The 12,910-nt window shown below is 43.4% G+C and overlaps 1 protein-coding gene across 1 annotated transcript in view; it reads left to right on the top strand.

Moving 5' to 3' along the window:
• The window catches only part of SHTN1 (shootin 1), a 95,398-nt gene that overhangs the window by 966 nt on the left and 81,522 nt on the right, over window positions 1-12,910 (top strand). The window contains exon 2 of the mRNA XM_006754949.2: window positions 3,801-3,804. The gene's annotated coding sequence lies outside the window, so the exon portion shown is untranslated. The remainder of the gene's footprint in view (window positions 1-3,800; window positions 3,805-12,910) is intronic.

Here is a 12,910-nt window from a genome sequence, read left to right as displayed (position 1 = left end):
CCCGCCTTCCCCGCGGGATTAGCGCGTGGGGCTGGATGCCTTGGGAGGGGGTGGTGCGGGCAGCTCAGCTGGCCCTGCTCCCTAGCGTGGCCCCACCCTTGCCCCTTGGTGCTGGGAGGCCTGCAGCTTGCGCTCCAGCCTTCCCAGCTTTTCAGCCTGGTTGGCTCTAGTTCCTCTTTCTTCACCCAGCTAGGATTTTCAGGCCACGATACGTTTGATCACTTCTCGTTTTTTTAGCAATTTATTAGTCAGGGAGACAAGACCTTGCCTGTGTCCGCTTCCTGAATGAACACCAGGCTCTCCTCCCCTGGAAAGCCGGGCATGCCCATGCCTTGCCACGCCGCCTGGGAATGGGAGATGATCCCTTCCTGAAGAATGGTTTAAATCAGTCCTTCTCATCTCTTACCACACTTCTGAACAAAGGCTCATTCACGTGAGCCTAACCCTTTTAAAATGTGAAATTCTTACTACCCTGACCAGAGGTGGCCTGAGGGTACGGGTCAAGAGAGGAACCGCATAGATGTAGGAAGTAGCCACATCTCGGGAAATGCGCTCTTCTGACCAACTTGCTGACATGGCCACTGTGTAGAAGAGCCACAGAGGGCCCCTTCTCTGAGGCTGATCCGTGGTGGTTAGTCCCAGCTGTTTCACTTCTCTTTGCTCAGCTCACCAACGCTGTGAACTTGGAGGAGGCAGTTTTCTTTTCCAGGCCTCTTAGGGTTCAGTCTTACCTGACTAAAGGCGAGAGCTAATGCAGGTGATTTCATGAGGTCCTGCCCCGTGCTGTGACTTTGCAGGGATAGGTGAATCTTTTTGGAGTACACACTCCTGGAAACACATCTGTTTACTGTGTGAACTTGGGGATATTCTTGAACCTGACCGAGATGGTCAGAACGTGTTCCTCTGTGGTATCTAGAAAATGTTGGGAAAATGTGTGTGGATTTTGCCTTCCCAGTACCTTCAACTCCTATTGTAGATTAGCCCAAGGTCATAAAGTCACAGGCATCAGTGAATCTGGTGGGTGGGCAAAATTCCTGAAGTGTTTTAGTGAAGGGCTGGATTCTATGAGTATTTTTAAATTTTCTAATAACAGCCCCCAATAACATAAAGCCTTTTTAAAATTCAAATATAGTTGACATATATTAGTTTCAGATGTACAATCTAGTGATTAAACATTTATGTATTTCTTATAGAATCACAGCAACAAATCTAGTAGCCATCTGCTAGTTGACAAAGTTATTATATTATTGACTATATTCCCTGTGCGATATACGTTATATTCCCGTGACTTATTTATTTTATAACTGGAAGTTTGACCCTCTTGTCACCCTTCACCTTTTTACCCTCCCCTAAAGACTCTTACTTCAGATTCTAGAGATTTCATTATTGGTAATATTGGCCATTGGGGACCAGATCTTTTCATGGATGGTCAGTTTCAAATAAGAAGAAGATAAAAATTCCACTCCCCCCTCCCCCATTCTGTATATAATTTCAAGGGTAGAGTAACAATGCAGATAACCCACAAGTTGTTTATATTTGATTTTGGAATACATTCTCTGTCTCTATTGGATATGAGAGCTGGGAAAAAGGGTGGAGTCTTAAGTTTCTGGTTCTTTCTCATACTAGAAAACAAATCCATGTTATTGGTATTTTTAGAGGATGCATTTCCTTGGTTATAGACATATCAAAGGCAATAGACCAGTTAGAGTTTGAAATCTGTGTTTCTTAAAAGGTACACTTTTATGTTTTTTAGGATATTGAGTCTGGTGACCCAGGTGTTGGAACTTTTGCAGCCCTCAGTGTGATTTTTATGCATCTCAGAACCAGGGCATTTGTCATTGGATCATAGACTGTGCTAACAAGTTTGAGAGTATTTAATTGCTGTTTGACCAATGGAACTCACTGGGAAAATAGGGACTTGAGGTGGAAAAACAGGCAACTAGATATTTGGGCTCTTACTAATATTATAACCAATTTTGTAAGCTGATGGTGTGTATAATTTATTTGTGAAAGTAGACACTACTTTGTATTACCTGTTAATAACTTTGTGAATAACTCCACTAACCCCTATTTAATGTGAACAAGAACTAATATCCATCAAATACTCTATTTTCCTTTTCTAATGCTGAGTAAACATGTCCATTTATTCTTTTAACCAATACTTATGAGATACCTACCATATATAAGGCCCATGTAGCAGGCATTGAGGGGGGGATGGTGAACCAGTCTTTGCTCTCACCAAGTTTATGGTCTGGTGGACAATCATTCATAAAATAATCATATAAATAAATTTGTACAATTACAAATATTTTTAGAATATTTTCTTAGATTCTTAGATTCTTAGAAATGGACTTGTTGGATTAGAAGGTATGTACACATAAAGTTTTGCTGGACATTGCAAAAGTGCCCCCCAAAATGGCAATACCGGTTCACATCCTCCCCACCCCCAGCAGTACCCATGACACCACACAGTGGTCAACATTGACCAGCAGCACTCTTTATTAATTTTGACAGCCTGCCAAGTTTCGTAATTTCGCTGATCTAATGAACAAAAGTGGTACCTTTAAAGAGATCTGTGTGATCTGGTTATTAGTGAGGTTTGAAATCTTCTCGCATGTTTATCAACTGTTGAGGTTTCATCATATTGTTCCTTCCTTAGCGAGTTTTAAGTCTGAAATTTGAACCCATTCCCCAGGAGGGAGCTCGGAGAGAAGGATGCTATCTACTGTGAATGGCAGAGCTGACAGCAGCCCTCCCCAATGTGAAGCCGTCAGTGGTGTGGTGAATAAGGTTGCTTTTGACAAAAGTTGTGAAATGTAATGACGGAGTCTGTCATAATATGAGCAATCTCTAATTTATACTTACCATTCCCTAAGCTCATGTCTTATAAATCACACCCACTTCTGAATTACTTCAAAACATTGTATGTTCCCTTCTAGTGAATGGTATAATTAGCTATATTATGTCTTTCCAGAAAGTTATATTATGTCCTTTAAAAAAAAATTAGCCAGTGTGCGATTGCTTATGTGCAAGCAGATGTTGAGGTAATGAGGTAATTCTCCTTTTGTCTTTTTGGGGGCTTTATTTTATGGGACTGATTGACATCTCTAATGTACTGAGAAATGGCAACTTGGGATACTATTTCCAATGCATATTTCCTAGCTGCCGAAGCGGACATTTCCCTTACAAAACATCGTACAATTTGCTCCCCTTCCAGAATTCTGTTGGGAAATGACAGATTTAGCTTAGCATTTGTTTAAGGTATATGATTTTCTTTGTAACTTATTCAACCCACATGCATTGAATATTCATAGCCAGGCACTGTGCTAGGCATCAGAGATACAGAGATGAATAAAACCTTGTCCCTCCTGGCGAGGATTGCCTACTCTAGAGCTGGTGGTAGGCCTGTAAATTACAGGAAGAATGTCTAATTGACATAGTTTGGGTCATGTGTTTAAGTCCTTTGGCCAGGGGGGAGGGTGGGGCACTTTGATTGGCAGCTCCCACAAAGACCAATGGATTGGAGTAGTTGTCCAAAAAAAAGAATGGTGTGCCACTACCAGAAGGGGGGTGGGGGAGATACAGGCTGGGCCAACACAAATGATGGCTGTCCACTAAACTGGTCAACATAGTTATGTGTCACTTGGAACTTGTTGAGGAAGTTGTGAAGAGAGTGGTTGTCACTTAACATGTTCTAACGTAATACCAAAACAACAACCAACCACCCAAAAGTTCTGGGCTCTTCTTGAGCTAACACTATTTAAAATGGATTTCCTATGGTAAGATAATTGGTTTTAAAGCAAGGTGACCTCCTTTCATCTTTACTTACTATTATAGTCCTCAAGATTATTGAGAGAATGCTTAAGGTTCAGATGGAAATTTAGTCAAGCTTATTTTTAGAGCTGAGCTAGTCACCAGTTAGTATGCATACATATATTTCCTTGCTCTGTCAGCTGAGAGCCTAGAACAGGGGTGGGCAAATTTTTTGACTGAAGGGCCACAATGGGTTCTTAAACTGGACCGGAGGGCCGGAACAAAAGCATGGATGGAGGGGCCATAGTTTGCCCACGGCTGGTCTAGAAGAACACATCTAGCTCCAGAACATGGCTTCTTATACCGTTCTCCGATTAAAGGAACAACGAGTCCTGGGAGAAATGGCTGATTCTAGGACGGGGGTGGCTGGGGCAGGAAACATAGAAGATGAGCCTGGAGCATCTTGTACCAGAAACTGAGGAAGTGCTCAAACAAATGAGCCCACAGTCATGGGGGTATGTCAAGAGATACAAGAACCAACGGAAAGAACTTCCTCATTGATGTTTCTATCTCTCTCTCCCTCTTCCTTCAAATTGGCCAAACCTGGGACAATTTGAATATCGGATTATAACCCAAAGTATAAAATTGAGAGTCATGAGTCCATACTGATAACAATAAATGATTGAATAAACAGGGAAAAAACACAAGTCTTCTATAGAAACAATTCCAAATAATGGATGTAGATACTCCTGCTCAGAGAGTGGAGTGTAGTGCCTTATTCCTCCAGTATGGGCTGCACACAGTGGGTTCTTTCCAAAGAGGACAGATGGACAGGGGAGAAAGAGTGATGTTACAGTGGGGATGCAGGCTGGGCCAACACCAATGATGGCTGGCCACTAAACTGGTCAACATAGTTAATGTGTCATTTGGAACTTGTTGAGGAAGCCTGGGCTCCTGGGCTGTGACTTTCACAAGGGCTTCCCAGTGTTGTTTTTTTCCTCCTTCGTGGAGACAGGAATGCTGGAGGGGGCTGGAGTGGGGTTATAACCTTCCCCCAAGTCCGGCAGGCTCTGGTAGAATAATTTCTCTGGAGAGCAGGCTGGTTAAGAAGAACAGAATGCTCTAAGCATATTTCATAATGGCCACTGCCCCCTCCCCGGCCGGGTGTTCACTGTGACGCCCTGCTAGCCCTCTTGGAGGTAAAACTCACAGCAGTGTGGGGCCCTCCAAAGACTGATCTGTTCCTTGAGGGGTTTTTTGTTGTTATTTTTTATTTCAGAGAGGAAGGGAGAGGGAGAGAGAGAGAGAGAAAGAATGATGAGAATCATCACTCGGCGGCCTCTCCCACGGCCCCTACTGGGGATCAAGCCCACAACCCAGGCATGTGCCCTGACCAGGAATCGAACCATGACCTCCTCATAGGTTGACACTCACCAGGCTCACCTGAGGCCTTTAAATCTCAGACTTGTTAGGGCTGAGCTCCTAGCTGTTTGTCATGACAGTTCGGGTTTCCTGTGCTGGTGAGCGAGCAGCGTCTGCACCTTGGCCTCTGCCCTAATTAAAGTTGTGATCCTCTCTCTCTGCTTGATTGTCTCTCCAGGTTTTGGAGTAGCAATTTGCCCCGTGATCTCAGTTCTCCGATAGATGTAAGAAGACGTGTTGATTTTCGGTTTGTTCAGCATTTTTGTTGTGAGGAAGGGAGTGTCAATTTTTAAGTTTGTTACATACTGGACCAGAAAGCAGACTTAGATATGTATTTTAAGGTTACTCAGTTTCTTTCCTTTCTGTTGGTTATATATTAATTTTTTTACAGAGAGGAAGGGAGAGGGATAGAGAGTTAGAAATATCAATGAGAGAGAAACATCAATCAGCCGCCTCCTGCACACCTCCTATTGGGGATGTGCCTGCAACCAAGGTACATGCTCTTGAACAGAATCGAACCTGGGACTTTTCAGTCCAAGGGCTTATGCTCTGTCCACTGAACCAAAATGGCTAGAGTTATGCAAATATTTTAAAATTCCAAATAAAAATCAGCTGCTATTTTCTGTCCTTGATCTCTGCAAACAATTTGGAGCACAAGACTGGATCCAACTGTACTGCTCTGTAACTTACTTTCCACACGTATTGTTGTGAACATAATATTAAGTAGTCATTTTTTTAAAATATATATATATTAATTTTTTTACAGAGAGGAAGGGAGAGGGATAGAGAGTTAGAAATATCAATGAGAGAGAAACATCAATCAGCCGCCTCCTGCACACCTCCTATTGGGGATGTGCCTGCAACCAAGGTACATGCTCTTGAACAGAATCGAACCTGGGACTTTTCAGTCCACAGGCTGACGCTCTATTGACTGAGCCAAACCGGCTAGGGCTGTTGGTTGCTTTTTAAAAATTTATCTTATTGTTGAAAGCTTTATAGATGTTACCCCTGCCCCTTTTACTTTTCCCCCATTGACCCCCTCCTTCCCACTCCCACCCCATCCCCTGGCCTTCACCGAACCATTGTCTCTGTCCATAGGTTATGCATATATGCATCTAAGATCTTTGGTTAATGTCTTCTGTTGATTATTTTGAAATAGCATTAATTCATTAACACTGAACTGTGTGTCCTCCCAAGTAGTGAGTGAATTTCAGGCTTGGCATAATTTCTTTTCAGATGTGAAGTCTGTCACCTTTGTTTTTTTAATCAGTTTTTCCAGCAGCGGTTTCCCTGATGTTTCTAATGCTTTAATTACCAAGTGAGGTAGAAACGACTTCTCTGAGCAGGACCCGTTGGGATGTGTGCAGAAGGGAGTACTGTCCTAATGGCACATTATCTGTTCTGGCTCATGACCTCACTCGCCATTAGTGAGAAGCGTTTCAAGGCTCCATGAGCCTCAAAGATGCAGACTCAGTGGGTGAGGATCTACGTGGGAAGAGCTCACGAGACAGTGGTTCCTGGTTATATCTGATTCATTTTCTTTAAGTGTCTATTGTACCATCTGATGTGAGAGGCCCTTTGCATATGGGGAGGGGTGTGAGTGCTCTTTCAGGGTGTGTTCCTGTGAGGATAAATCAAATCCATTCTCCCTTCTTCCTTAACATAGCACACATGTGTCAGGTGCCTCCTGCATGCCAGGCATTGTGCCAGGTGTGGGCATCCGGGTGCATGAAGACAGGCCTCACCCTTGAGGACTCTCTCTGGCCTAGCACTTTAGCACAGTGTTCAGAGTAACGCCCGATAATGTTTTTCACATGAATGACTGGGAATCCATAGACTAGTTCTGCCTCCATTGTTTCTTTTTAAAAATATATATATATTTTTATTAATTTCAGAGAGGAAGGGAGAGAGAGAGAGAGAGAGATAGAAACATCAATGATGAGAGAGAATCATTGATTGGCTGCCTCCTGCATGCTCCCCACTGGGGATCGAGCCCGCAACCTGGACATGTGCCCTTGACCAGAATCGAACCTGGGACCATTTAGTCCACAGGTTGATGCTCTATCGACTGAGCCAAATCGGCTAGGGCTCCATCGTTTCTTACTGTGGGATTTGACTTCTCAATCTTTACAACGGCGATGTTAATCTTTGGCTTAATTGCTCTACATCACACATTGATATGAACCAGCCACTCATTCAGCACGGCCATTGATTCTGTGGTTGGTCTCCTGCCGGTGTAAGCAATGCATCCAAGTGGGAGAAAGACAAGAAAACGGACCTCTTCTTAGATAATTCATAGCATTGTATGTCAATGCTTTGTCCAGTGGAGACACATGAACAGTGTCCATTGGTAATATATTAGAAATATATAGAAATATAAGTGCTGATGTTTGCCTGAGGTATATGGGGAGGGTTTCTTAGAAGAAATGACAGGTTGAATTGCATTGAAGACGAGGAGGTAGGGAAGATGGGGAGGGGAAGACCTTGCAGGCAGAGGGAAAAATATTTTAAAGGCATCTGGGTACTAGAGGTCTGAGAGGGTTCAGGGAAGCATTGGGACTTAGGGTGTGATGGACTGAGTTGTGGTCTTTGACAGAATAGTGTGGGGGTAGGGAGAGAGAGTGGGGTCCTAACATCTTGGGGGCCTTTAAATAAGAGAGTGAAATGTCCAGGTTGCTTTGTTACTATGCTGTCTTCCCCGTAAAGAATGAACTTGGGATAGAGGGAGGCTAGAGGCTAGACAGGAATCAGGGCAGAGGTACTACGGCTGTTGAGGAAGGGTAGACCGGAGAGTCATTTTAAGAGATCTGAGCAGTTTGGTCCTTTGGAGGTCTTGACCAGAGTGGGGCATCGGGGTGATCCCGAGGTGCTAGCCGGAGGACTCGGTGGGTGATGGCATCAGGGGAAGGAGATCCTACGCAGCAAATAGGAGTGGGAATCCATCGTGCTGAGTTTGAGGACAGAGATGTCCTGAATAGTATTGTCCAGTAGAACTGTCTTCTGTGATAAGGATGTTCTGTGTCCACTTTCACTGTGGTAGCCACTAACCACTTTTAGCTATTGCGCACTTCAAGTGTGGCTAATGCTACTGAAGGACTGACATTTTTAATGTTATTTAATTTTAAGTACATTAGATGTGAGTAGCCACACTTGGTATGGCATATTTGACAGTGCAGGTCTAGAAAATAGTGGTTGGAAATACTGACCTGGAGCCAACGCTAGAGATGGGATGATTAACCTACCTGAGAGATGGGCCGGAGAGCTCCCAGGCACACTGGCGCTTCAGGCTGAACTGGGAAGGTCCCAGGAGAACTGATAGTTTTCACGCTCGCAGGAGGTGTTATCTTCCACAGTTATCAACTTCAATTGTGATGTTTCTGAAACAGCTAAGTACACTCTGCTGCTTCCTGGGCTGGCCAGCTCATGATTTGCAGCTTGGTATGAAAACTCCCATTCTTGGAATTTAGGGAGTTAGAAAATAGAAAACCAGCATGATCCTTGCAACACTTGCGCTGCTTGATACTCTCCACATCTTCCTTTTTTCCATTCTGTACTCTTAAGTGGGGATTCCCCTCCTTGGCTGCACGTTACTATCACCTGGGGTGCTCACTTCTAAAAAAAAATGGATGTCAGGGTCTCCCCTAGACGAGTTAAACCAGAAGCTTGGGTTGGGGGTGGGTGGAGAGGGGGCCAGCCATCTGTATGGCCTAAAAGCTTCCCGGGTGATGCCGATGGCCGCCGGGGTTGAAACAGCAGCTCTTGGGCGTGCTTCCACTTCTTTGCCCAGCTACGGTTGACCTTTGGTCCCCCTTCTCCTCTTACTTGGCGGGGGATTACTATACTTTGGGTGGCAGACACTTCTCTGCTGTGCCATCTTTCAGACCAGGGGGGACAAAAGTTCGCCCCAGACTGAGGGCATTACAGACCAGCCTCCTCTGTTGTCGTGCACACATGATTTGATGTGCTTGGCCGTGTCAGTAATAATAATACCTATGGCTAATGCATATGGAACACTTCATATGCCCGAGCACTCTTCTATCATGCGCGTGAAATCACTCACTCTTAGTATCAGCACTGTGAGACGTGTTTAGTTATTATTCCTATTTTCCAGATGAGGAATAGGAGACTTGGATTAACCCGTTTGCCCAAGGTCCCCGGGCTGCCCTGCTCTGGGGCCGGGATCGGGCTGCACTCTTTCATTCCTGGGCTGTGGGACCTGAGGGTGCAGTGGAATGAACTACCCTGTGGACTGAGGGACGGTGTCTGCCCAAGCTGTGGGTATTTTTTCCCATGGCAGAGAGTTGGTCAAATCCATCTTTTCTTTGGCATCAGTTAGTTCAAGATTTGGAGGATCTCTCTCATCAAGTCACTTGAGCTGTGCGACGGACTTAAACCTGTCAAACTGTGAGCCCGTTCTGGAACATTAAGAAGGCGTTTTCTGTGGCTCTTCAATCTTGCCAAAAAAGAAGTAACTGAATAATGTAGGTCACTTCCTGCTTGTCCAGTTTTGCTGAGGTTGGTTACATATGTATTCACTATGGAGTGTGTGTGTGTGTGTGTGTGTGTGTGTGTAAATATTATTTAGAGCAATGAGCTGGGTTTTCTAACTTCAAAGAAATAAAAAATACTAGTAACTTTTCTTTCCTCTTCTGCCTTGTCCCTCTTCCCTCTACCAAGTGGCTGTATTCGTCTCACACCTTTCTTCTCCTTTCCTGTACCTGACTTTAGTATTATTTTTAACTCACACATAATCACAATAAAACATGTCTTCTGCGATTTCCATTAAGATACAATAGGTGAAGGGTTCTTAATGAACCCCTTTCATAAAGACCCAGTCACTGGGAGTCTATAATGTTTCACCTGAATTCTATTGGCAATTTAATGGGAGAACAGTACCGGTATTTTTCAAAAGCCTTCAAAGCCATTATCTGATGTTTTAAATACAAAAACATTTTCTTAATATCACTATGAGATCATGGTTTTAGAAGCCTTTATTGTCTGTTTTGTACGTCTGTAAAGTAGGTCAATAAGAATAGAGTGGTAAATCAATCATGATTTTTCAGCTTCATCTGCAGATACTTTTATTTTTTTTATTTTTTTTTGTTAGGTTTTTATTTTTTTTTTAATTACAAAGGGTATTACATATGTGTCCATTTTTCGTCCCCTGCAGATACTTTTGAATGTCAAGTAAACTAATGCAAAGTCTCTCAGTAAAGTCTATATTTATTTTTCCAAGCAATATTACATATAGTAATAAGATCTGGAATTACGAGCATAGATGACCCAATGGCATAAGTCAGCGGTTCTCAACCTGTGGGTGGCGACCCCTTTGGCGGTCGAACGACCCTTTCACAGGGGTCGCCTAAGACCATCCTGCATATCAGATATTTACATGACGATTCATAACAGTAGCAACATTACAGTTATGAAGTAGCAACGAAAATAATTTTATGGTTGGGTCACAACATGAGGAACTGTATTTAAAGGGCCAGAAGGTTGAGAACCACTGGCATAAGTGCATATGTTTAGCATCCCTCAGTTCTTTTGGTTTGTAAAAAAAAAAAAAAGCATATGTGTGTGTTGGGCGGGGGGAGGGGTGGCTTTTAGTGATTTTTCAGAACCAAGAACAATTTAGTTCGTACTCATGGGTTTGGGTTTGTGTGGTGCAGGCTGATGAGGAGCTGGTGCGGGAGGGCTGCATTCTGTGGTTAATCAGATCTGTTCTGTTGGAAATGTAGTTATTCTTAAAATGGCTGTATCTTTACATGTATTCATTCAGCTGTTTTATGGGCTAGTTTTCCAGGATTCTTTTTGGGGTGTGGCTTTAATTCTTATTTAGATGGTCATGGGATGCTAACAAACAAAACTTCTGGACTGTGGTGATAGGATCCCATAAATATCTGTTCATTTGAATTGCATTGTCAGATGTTGGTCCTACCACCACGGTAGCTATTCTAAACCCTTTGGGTCACGATTGGAGGAAATAGAACATGTACTTTACCCTGTGAGTTGTCTGTTTCTGGGCTGCTCTCTGATTCAGTGGTTAGAATCAGAGACACTTCTAGAATTAATGACCGGATAGATATCTGGGATGTTCTTGAAACCCTGGTTTCAGATTTTTTATTTTTATCTTTAGGTTATTCATAGAAGTAGGAAATTCTGTTCATCTTTTTTTTTTTAAGAAAAACTTTTTGTATATAAATCTAATTATATTTTTAGAAAGTAAAAGTATAAAATTCCAATCTGATGATTTTCTGGAGCAGTGGTTCTCAACCTTCCTAATGCCACGACCCTTTAATACAGTTGCTCATGTTGTGGTGACCCCCAACCATAAAATTATTTTTGTTGCTTCTTCATAACTGTCATTTTGCTGCTGTTATGAATCGTAATGTAAATATCTGATATGCAGGGTGTATTTTCATTGGTACAAATTGAACATGATTAAAGTATAGTGATTAATCACAAAAACAGTATGTAATTATATATGTGTTTTCTGATGGTCTTAGGCGACCCCTGCGAAAGGGTCATTCGACCCCCAAAGGGGTCGTGACCCACAGGTTGAGAACCGCTATCCTGGAGTGTGTTAGCAGTCAAAGTGCTGGGCTGGGAGTGGGCAGCAGTTCTGTGAGGCCCACCCGAGGCACTGTGCTCCGTCATCAACCCCGGGTCCTTCTCTTTCTTTCCATCACATGCTCTGAATGTAGCATCCTACACTGTGAGCGTATCTAAAAATGGTGATTTGGCCCAGGCGGGTAGCTCAGTGGTTGAGCATGGACCCATGAACCAAGAGGTCACTGGTTCGATTCCCAGTCAGGGCACATGCCTGAGTTGTAGGCTCTGTCCCCAGTAGGTGGCGTGCAAGAGGCAGCAGGGTGATGTTTCTCTCTCATTCATGTTTCTATCTTTATCTCTCTCCCTTCCTCTATCTTTAAAAATCAATGAAAACATATTTTAAAAAATAAAAATGGTGCTTTGACTAAAAAATGAATGTGGGGGGTTCAGATTACTTTATTTTTCTGGCAGTAGAGGGTTATAAGTTGAAAGCTGCTGTTTTTCTCCTCCATATAGTTGGACACATTTCTAAGTAATTCGCACGTTTTTCCAAGCCAGTGAAATGAATCTGGCTGGTGTGTGGGGCCTGGTGCATGAGGGTCTTGCAGTGCCTGGAAGCAGTTGTTCTTAGCTGACTGCTCAGAGCAGGAACTTTGTTGCTCTGTGGATGCTAAAGCAGACGTGTGACAGTGCGGGGGACGTGTAAGCCGACTTTATTTTCTGGCGGCTCATTAAGAAACAAACCTGATTACTGCACCACAGACTAATGGTGCTGGAAGGAACTTCAGGGAACACTCACCTGCCAGGACCACGTCTGGGTATCAGAGAGAAGCGACTCGTCATAGGCCACTTCTGGCTCACGGGTCTCCCTGATGACCCGGGGAGAACTGGAATTCGGGTTGGTGGGCTCTCATCCGCTACGGCAGCGGTTCTCAACCTGTGGGTCGCGACCCCTTTGGGGGTCGAACGACCCTTTCACGGGGGTCACCTAAGACCATCGGAAAACACATATATAATTACATATTGTTTTTGTGATGAATCACTATGCTTTAATTATGTTCAATTTGTAACAATGAAAATACATCCTGCATATCAGATATTTACGATTCATAGCAGTAGCAAAATGACAGTTATGAAGTAGCAACGGAAGTAATTTCATGGTTGGGGGTCACCACAACATGAG

Source organism: Myotis davidii, unplaced genomic scaffold (assembly GCF_000327345.1).
Source record: "Myotis davidii unplaced genomic scaffold, ASM32734v1 scaffold72, whole genome shotgun sequence".
Lineage (NCBI taxonomy): Eukaryota > Metazoa > Chordata > Mammalia > Chiroptera > Vespertilionidae > Myotis > Myotis davidii.
This window is presented reverse-complemented; position numbering and strand designations above follow the sequence as displayed.